General features: G+C 42.8%; 1 long non-coding RNA gene across 1 annotated transcript; it reads right to left on the reverse strand.

Annotated features, from left to right (window-relative positions):
• Positions 1-904: 904 nt before the first annotated feature.
• LOC144327959 (uncharacterized) lies at positions 905-5,648 on the reverse strand. Its single transcript, XR_013393135.1, has 2 exons — positions 4,078-5,648; positions 905-2,520 (listed from the first exon to the last, which is right to left on the reverse strand). It is a non-coding gene; the product is annotated as an uncharacterized LOC144327959 (long non-coding RNA).
• Between the last annotated feature and the right edge of the window lie 4,186 nt (positions 5,649-9,834).

The following is a 9,834-nucleotide window of genomic DNA, read 5'->3' on the forward strand; positions in this document are numbered from 1 at the left end:
AAGGTTACAGTCTATCCACCCCTCTCTCTTTCTTACACATTCCCAACTAACACTCAACATTCTTTGTCTTCTTAGCATGTTCAGTCGTCACGGGTTCGCTAATACCCCCCTCTTGTTTCTCAGTGGCCCTGTCTTGGCTCCCTTGCTGTCAGCACTCACCGCATGAGTGTGCTGTTAGAGGGATATTTAAGGGAAATAAGAAGCATTAAGCACTGAAGTGAAATAACTATCTATTCAAAGACAGGTAGATAGCTGTGTTGGTTTGCCGTAGTCGAAACAAAATTAAAAAAATTCTTCCAGTAGCACCTTAGACACCAACTAAGTTTGTTATGTCCATTATGACCTTATGCCAAAGGATAAATGGACATAAATCTGATATCAGGAATCACAAGACGGAGAAACCAGTAGGAGAACACTTCAAACTCCCAGGACATTCTATACAAGATCTCAAAGTAGCTGTCTTATTACAAAAGAATTTCAGAAATAGACTGGAAAGAGAAGTTGCTGAATTGCAACTTATTCCCACCACCCTTCTGAGTAATACCCCTCCCCACCCTCTCACTATATATAAGGCCCTGGTGACTTCTGTTTCAGTGTATCTGAAGAAGTGTGCATGCACACGAAAGCTCATACCAATGACAAACTTGGTTGGTCTCTAAGGTTCTACTGGAAGGATTTTTATTTTATTTTATTCAAAGACAGTTTGTCTCTCCTTTTTATACTCTGTAGAATCAGGAATCAAGCAAATGTAACTTCTCCCTGCTGGAAAAAGTTAGGAAAACATTTCCAACAGTCTGGGATTAGGCATTTTGCTAAACGAACTGCATTGTGTTTTGTACTATTCGTTTGCAGAAAAATAAACATTTGAAAATATAAAATCCTGTTGGTTTTTCACACACACACACACACACACACACACACACACACACACCCTCTAGCTGTTGTCATTTCATACTGCCCTGTTTCTTTGTCTCCTCTTCTTTCTTCCATATTCCCTTTGTTTATGGCTTGTTGTTGTTTACAGTTTGCCAAGTAACCCCAGTGAAGGGTTCAGCACAGGTGAAGAGTGGCAGAGTTATTTAGTAGACAAGAAGAGCAGATTTCCTTAACTGCAAGCTAAAAATATCACATCTTACCAGAACAGCAAGAAAAAAGGCTTTTGCAAGACTTTCCACTTCCTCAGGGCCCCACCCTAGGGACACATGTTTCTTTCACAACAGTCGTGATCAATTTACTTTTTTCTGGTCTAATTTCAGGAAGCTGCATTCACAGCGAGGAAGGAAGTGCTGCTGTTTGGTTTGTCAGGACCATTTGTGATGCTTATTCCAGGGATGGAGGAATCAGCGGCTACAACTCCCATCTTCCCTAATTCCTGGCCGTACTGTTTGGGTCTGATGGGAATTGAAGTCCAACAGAATCTGGAAGGCCACAGGTTCTCCTCAAAATGGAGCCAAACACACATGACCAAGAGGGCACGGGTGGCACTGTGGTCTAAACCACTGAGCCTCTTGGGCTTGCCGATCAGAAGGTCGGCGGTTCGAATCCCCATGATGGAGTGAGCTCCCATTGCTCTGGCCCAGCTCCTGCCAATGTAGCAGTTCGAAAGCACACCAGTGCAAGTAGATAAATAGGTACGGCTGCAGCGGGAAGATAAATGGCGTTTCCATGCACTCTGGTTTTTGTCACTGTGTTCCATTGTGCCAGAAGCGGTTGAGTACTGCTGGCCACATGACCCAGAAAGCTGTCTGTGGACATAGGCCGGCTCCCTCAGCCTGAAAGTGAGATGAGCACCGCAACCCCATAGTCACCTTTTTTTTTACCTTTTTACATGACCAAGAGAGGGCAGAACACAATTTACAGCTTACTCCTAATTGCATTTACCCCAAAGTGCATAACGTTTGATTTCCATGGAACTTACTCTGGAAAGGTGCTCTCTCTCTCCTAACACAAGAATTCATGGGCATCCAATGTTGGGAGATTCTGGAGAAAAGAAAGTACATCTTCACACACCACATAGTTAAAACTTGGATGGCTTTAAAAGAGGATTAGACAAATTCATGGAGAATAAGGCTATCAATAGCTACTAGGCATGATGACTATGTTCTGCCTCCATTGTAACACTTCTGGATAGCAATTTCTGGGAATCACAGGTGGGCTGTTGTGCTCAGGTTCTGCTTGCATAGGACTCTGCTGAACAATATAACACAACACGACGGCCAATAACAATGGCACTAAACAGTATTTATAGACTAATACAAATAATCAGAAATTACAACCAAAGTCTCTAAATCTTCTTCACCAGTCGTGGAAGAATAATTCAAAAGTTCAATATATACATAATCTGTCACCAAATATCACCGGAACAGAGTTTCCGGATAACCAATCTGTTTCGTTCCATGCTTCATCAGCCAATCTTGACCAATTCTTCATCAGCCAGACTTGTAAGAATTAATATGAGAAGAATGCAGTTCAATTTCTTAACAAGCTGAAATTGCAATATACATGCGATGAAACCTGCGTCTGTATGAAATAAAATGCATAATACAATATGTACAACTAAAATACATACCCAATCTTACATGTAAGCAAATAATACTCTGGATCAGTGCTCATATGATGCACAGGACTCTGGCTGGCTCTTGTTGCATTCTTACTGCCCACCATGCAAAGTAGTAGAGGGTAATTGATCTGAGAATAGTCATACTTCAGCCACACGTGACCCTCCCTATTTCCAGCTTTGAAACGTTGACAGATCAGCCCAGATAGCTCAGTTGGCTAGAGCGTGGTGCTGATAACACCAAGGTTGCAGGTTCGATCCTTGTATAGGACAGCTGCATATTCCCTGCATTGCAGGAAGTTGGGTTAGATGATCGTCAGGGTCCCTTCCAACTCTACGATTCTACGATATGTCTTTCTTGCAACTACTTGTAGCAGAGGCAGAATTCAAATCTTAATATAGCCATCTTTCACCCGCAACAGAGAAGTTTTGATTCAGTCCCCAGATTAGATATATATATATATTAGAGTGCTAAGTGCCCATCAATGTCCCTTGAAGGCCTTGTGGACTCAGTCTATATAAATAGACTAAAGAGAACTAAGCTCAGTAAAAGCTCATCCTCAGTTCACGGGTACTGTAATAAATACCAGAGAAAGTTTTAACTTTTTAGTGATGCTTCTAGACAATGGTCTGTGTGATGGTGGATTTGCACTGTGTGTGTGTTTTTCTTTCCTTTCCCTTTTTGTCTGAAGAACTCTGTGTTGTTTCAAAACCAGCAAGAAAATTACATCATCCAAGTGAGAGATCCAACTAAAAACTTTTCTTTCTTCTTTTTTTCTTTTCAGGAGTTAATTAAATCACCCCATGTTATTGGAAGCTGTGCCATAGGCAACATGGCAATGCATGCATGCAATATATCAATATATATTAATAGAAAATATGTGTATCTTGTTCTTACATGGGGTTTCCAGTGATCAAGTCCACATCTGTATAGCCCCATCAGATGCTCCTCACTGAGATCCTGCACTGGACCTGTCATTGGAACTTTTGTGACGCTTTGGCCTGGGTTTTATTTAGAAAGGAACTGTCAAGTTTGGTTCTCTCAGTTTCTCATTTTCCCCCAGTCTTAAATTAACTTCTTCACATTTCTTCAGCAATTTGCCATTTTTAAAAGAATCCTCACAAAAATTCACCAGCATTTTAGTGCAAATGCCTTACAATAAACACATGTTTGCACACAATTTTGCAAGTGATTTCCCCATAATATAACGTGTTTCATATGTTAGTTTCACTAATATATAAATTTCTATGTACATTCACCTCCTAATATATGCCTTTTTGTAAACATTGTTTGGTCAGAAAACCATAGCACAAATTTTGGAGAAGTGCAGATTTCAAAAGGGGGCTTTCAGAAAGTGCAAGTTTTATAGATTTGCCTTCAGATACTAACAGAACTGAATTTCTCTCCCATGCCTAGTGTTACTGAAGGATTCCTTCTATGGAAGCTAGAAGCCTACCTCTAAGTCAGTGCTGGGGAACCTCAGACCAGGGCCAAATCAAATGCAGACCAACAGACATACCTGGCTCCTGGGATTCTGCCAAGGTCCCAGCTCCAAGCCACTTCCTCTCGACCAAGGCTATACACTCAACCAGTCCAGCTTTGCATTCTCCTTGAGTGCTTTTGACTGACTAGAATGTACCTTTGACCTGTGCTAAAGCCTCTTGCCTGGATGGAGAGACACAAATATGGAGAGGTGTCTGTTTGGAATGTAGCCTACTGTACAAAGATTAAGGGTTGTATCCATTGCTCCACACACAGCCTGCTTTTACCACTGGCCCCACTACTCACTGGCATGCCGTCCCTGGAATGTTGCCCAACAGAGAATGCAGCCCTTGAATTGAGAACGTTTCCCCATCCCTCCTTTAAGGAGTGGCTATGATAACCCACAGTGTTCCTCAAAGTCTAACATGTGGCAGATGGTGACTACAACTTGCAACCAACTTAACTTTGCCTAAATAAAACAAATTGTAAAGTGGGTGTAACTTCTGAACAGTTTCCCCCTGCACTGTAAATGTCATTCTCCTTGGCATTCTTGAACCTTCCAAGTAGGTTAAAGGAAGCCATTTCTTGTTGGTTTTAAAACCTGCTTATCTATATGGCCTAGATAAAGTCTGCACGTCATTGTAAGTTGCAGTTTTGAGCACTTCAAGTTAACAGGAAGTTTAATGCTGCTAGATAAACATATGTTTAAAGCAAACGCTAAGTTGTACAGCTCAGCATTTATTTTCAAAGGAGGAAAATTCATTCATTTTTCCCTGAAAAGAAACGGAAGCACTCAATCTAATATCAGATGAAAATGTCAAATGTGGTTTCCTCACTTCAATTTGTTAAATGAATTCTAACACTGGGATAGGGATGGAACAATCTGTAGATTTCTGTTCGCTCCCTTTTTCATTTTTCCAATCTTAAGTTCTCTAGAGTTCTACAGCAATTTGCAAATATATATTTAAAACCCTCAAAAAAAATCATAAAATTCCTCCTAATAAGCACATTTTTGTATGCAGTATTGACTAAAGCACAAATTTTTGCAAGCAGTTCCCCTGTTATAATGCATTTTGCATGTTATCTACATGAATACTTTATATTCATTTTTAATGCACATTCCCCCTAATATATGCAGTTTTGTAAACACTGGTTGGAGAATGACACCCCAAAATTCACAGACGTGTGAATTTCTAAGGATGGCTGCGTTTTGATTCTCATATTGTTTTGCAAAATGCAAATTTAATAAATTCTCTTTCAAATGTGAAGTGAATCAAATTTATCTCCCCTGGGGAACCTGCGGCCCTCCAGATATTGCTAGATTCCAACTCCCATCAGGCCCAGCTGACATGACTAATGGTTAGAGATGACAGCAGTTGCATGAAGTTGACTACTTCATATGAGAGCCAGCGTGGTGTAGTGGTTAAGAGCGGTGGACTCGTAATCTGGGGAACCGGGTTCGCGTCTCCGCTCCTCCACATGCAGCTGCTGGGTGACCTTGGGCTAGTCATACTTCTTTGAAGTCTCTCAGCCCCACTCACCTCACAGAGTGTTTGTTGTGGGGGAGGAAGGGAAAGGAGAATGTTAGCCGCTTTGAGACTCCTTCAGGTAGTGATAAAGCGGGATATCAAATCCAAACTCCTCCTCCTCCTCCTCCTCCTCCTCCTCCTCCTCCTCTTCTTCTTCTTCTTCTTCTTCTTCTTCTTCTTCTTCTTCTTCTTCTTCTTCTTCTTCTTCTCCTCCTCTTTAAATGCCATCTAGGTTGGTGGCCTGCCCTGCCTCATGTGGGAGTGAGTTCCACAGTCTAACTGTGCACAGAATGAAGAATTACTTTGTTTTATCTGTCCTGAATCTCCCAACATGCAGCTCCATTGGATGTCCATGCGTTCTTGCATTGTGAGAGAAGGAAAAAGACTTGTCCACTTCCTCCATGCCACGCATAATCTTATAAACTTCTATCTTGTTGCCTCTCAGTTGCCTTTTCTCACTGTGGTGTGTTCTTGCCATGAGCTGTGACCAATGGAAGTCTTCATAGGCTGCTCTTTCCCTGTGGCTGATAAGAGACTGACACATCTGCTCTTTCCCTGTGGCTGATAAGAGACTGAGACATCTAAGTACTGTGCAACAGAGCTGGCCTTGAAAATCATATATCAGTGGTGGACAGAGGCACAAGCAGGCAGAGGATTGAGTGTGAATGTTACTTTTGTACAGTAGGCTTGTTTCTTCAAACTCAAGTCTCACACTCTATCCCCCATCCAGACAAGTAAGAAGGGGTTATCATAGTTCCGGGATACATTCCTCCCAGGCAGAAACACCCAAAGAAGGTGCAAAGCTGGAATGGTGTGGCTTGGGAAGAGCACTGAGGGGTTATATTTAGGCTACATTCATATCATACATACACAGAACTTTGATACTGCTTTAAAGTCCTGGCTTCGCAGACACACACAAATTCTTGGAACTGGCAATTGGTTATGGGGGCTGAGAGTTATTAGGAGACCCCCGTTCCCCCACTCCCCAAGCTAGAATTCCCAGGGTGTTGTGTGGATGGATTGTTAAACAACTCTGGGAATTGAGAGGGGAATAGGGGTATCCTAACAACTCTCTGCACCCTTAACAAACTACAGTTCCCATAATCCTTTGGGCAAAGCCCTGCCTGTTTAAAGTGGTATCGTAGTGCTTTAAATGTATGTTGTGGGTGGCCTTAAGTTTCTCAGCCTCCACATCTCCACCTTAAGGTAAAGGTAAAGGGACCCCTAACCATTAGGTCCAGTTGTGGCCGACTCTGGGGTTGCGGCGCTCATCTCGCTTTATTGGCCAAGGGAGCCGGTGTACAGCTTCAAGTCATGTGGCCAGCATGACTAAGCCGCTTATGGCGAACCAGAGCAGCGCACAGAAACGCCGTTTACCTTCCTGCCGGAGTGGTACCTATTTATCTACTTGCACTTTGACGTGCTTTCGAACTGCTAGGTTGGCAGGAGCAGGGACCGAGCAACGGGAGCTCACCCCATTGCAGGGATTCGAACCGCCAACCTTCTGATCAGCAAGTCCTAGGCTCTGTGGTTTAACTCACAGCGCCACCCGGGCCCACATCTCCACCTTACATGTTGCCATTAATTTTTTCTTGGTAATTCACTGGACAAACATAGCTTCCTCCCCACCCATACACATACACGAACCTCAATGAGGGGAGACAACCTACAGCTTGAGGGTTTCATACTTAAGTTTATGCAGGAGGGGAGGCATGTCATGAGAAAAAAAAACATGGAGGGGAAGCAAAAATGGGTGGAGATGTGAAAGAAAGCCAGAGGGGACAGGCTTCTGTCAAGTGTTCAGTACAGCCTTCTGGAAAGAACACTCTTTTCCAACCCTTTCAGCCTTCCAGGTAGGGAAGAAGAGGAAAGAGAAAGAAAAAAATGGCAAAGACAGGTGGTCCTGGTTCCATTCATTGCTGGCTCTAGCTCCACCCACACAGGCTCCCCCCCCAAAAAAAAACCCTCCCCAAATTAACCACCCAAAGGGCAAAATGGTAAGCAAGGGGCTTGTAGTCTCGTCCATAAACACAACCAGTGCATAATTCTTCTGCGACAGCATTACGTGGCCAGTTCTCTCTCTCAGCCTGTGTGCGCGTTCCAAATGTTAAGCCTATTCAATGATGTGTGAATCACTGAATATAGAATAAGGCTGTGACCAGATGGTGGGTGGGTGGCTCTGCTTGTTCTCAAAACGTCAAGAGCCAATTTGCAACAGGATCTTATGAGGCATTGTGTGGATATTGCAACTGAAAGCACTGAGCAAGGGCTGTCAATAACATCAGTAACCACTGATGGGTCACCGGCTTGCCTTGGAGAAATCTAGAGTTGCCAGTAAATAGCATCACGCGGGCAACAGGCCTTCAGATTCACTGAAGACATATTGGGCAGTTGTATAATCTTACAAATGTACACAACCAGCAGCATGTAAATTGGAGGGCCCATCCAGAAGAATCTGGATTATGTTGCCTCTTTGTGCATATGTAAAGCAACAGCTAAAGGGGCACGGGTGGCGCTGTGGTCTAAACCACAGAGCCTAGGGCTTGCCGATCAGAAGGTCGGCAGTTCAAATCCCCACAACAGGGTGAGCGCCTGTTGTTCGGTCCTGGCTCCTGCCCACCTAGTAGTTCGAAAGCATGTCAAGTGGAAATAGATAAATAGGTACCACTCCAGCGGGAAGGTAAACAGTGTTTCCGTGTGCTGCTCTGGTTCACCAGAAGCAACTTAGTCATGCTGGCCACATGACCCACAAGCTGTCTGCAGACAAACGCTGGCTCCCTCACCCTATAGAGCGAGATGAGTGCACAACCCCAGTGTCGTCCACGACTGGACCTAACAGTCAGGGGCACCTTTACCTAAAGCAACAGCTAAAGCTATTGGTGTGCAATGGGAAAATAAGTTGTTGTTTTTCCATTTCTATTTTGCTTACCATTTGTTTGTATTGCACTTGTTCATTTATTTTTCCAAGGAATTCAGTGGGAAAGCCTAGTTTCCTGCTGCTTATAACTTTGGTGTTTTCCATCCAAATGGGATCAAAGCTGCAGGCATTCTATTCCTTATCTGCTGATTTGATGAAGTGTTGAGCTTTTTTTAGGACTGAAGTTGTTGAGCTTTTTTTAAGAGTTTACCACAGGACATATACTGCCACGGATTAAATCAACAGGCAGGCCATGTTAGGGTTAGAAACAGACTTTGGCCATACCTGCCTTACAGAATCAGACATGTAAAATTTAAGACAGATAGGAGAAAGACTCCTCATTTTATAGGCAGTTTAAGATGCATGAAGATCCCACAAACTTCCGTGGGAAACTCAGCAGTTTTTTCCTGCTCATTACTTACAGGATATCCGACAGGCCAGATTTCAGATTTACAGGACAAATGTTCCCCATTATATAGGAAATTAAAAGAATTGCATAGGCATAGCCAAACAGCTATCAACATTAAATGGAATTTTCCTGTCTGTCAATTTCACTGCTCTACCACTTTCTCCCAGTGACCTGTGTGTGAACTGTACATAGGTCTGTTTCCTTAAGGCAATGCCTCCGACGCAGAGCAGTTGCAAATGAATCATTTTCATTTTGCTTCTGTTTGCTAAAAATATATTTTAAAAATCCCATTCATTTTTATTATTGAAACAAATGGAGGAATGAAGCCTCATTTGTTCATTTTTTAAAAAAGCATGAACCCCTTAGCACGCGGGTTAACAAAAAGAACAGATTTTTGAAAGCAGGCTACTATTCACAGTAGTTTAATATGTTATTTACGATGTACAGGGACCCATATGAATTTCGCCTTCCTTGGGCTATAGTTTTTGCATAGTAATAGGAGAAAACCTTTCCCTCCAGAGTCTGTGTGAAGGGCACCCATCGTCAGCATTCATCATGGGAGGAAGGAATTGTGTGTAAACACCCCTAAGTTACGGTAGTGTCTGAGCTCTACCAGCATGGCAAGTATACAATGTTGACTTCTATAGATAACACTTTTACCCCCTTAAAGAAATAGGTCAGGTCAGCAGCAGCAGCAGCCCTTGAGTTAAATGACATAATTGATAGCCTTGCCGAGTGACTGATTCACTTGTCTGAAAAGAAGGGGTTTCAAATCAATACTGCTCAGAAGCTTTCCCATTCCTTCTATTTTAGCATCCACACCTTCTAAGCTGGAACTTGCAAATATTCCTGGTCTAGAGGCAAGTTGGTTGGTTGTAATAACATAGCAGCCAACACATCAGTGTACCATCACTTTATTTGATTTTTATTTATTTTTTT

The sequence above is a fragment of the Podarcis muralis genome, chromosome 6 (assembly GCF_964188315.1).
Source record: "Podarcis muralis chromosome 6, rPodMur119.hap1.1, whole genome shotgun sequence".
Lineage (NCBI taxonomy): Eukaryota > Metazoa > Chordata > Lepidosauria > Squamata > Lacertidae > Podarcis > Podarcis muralis.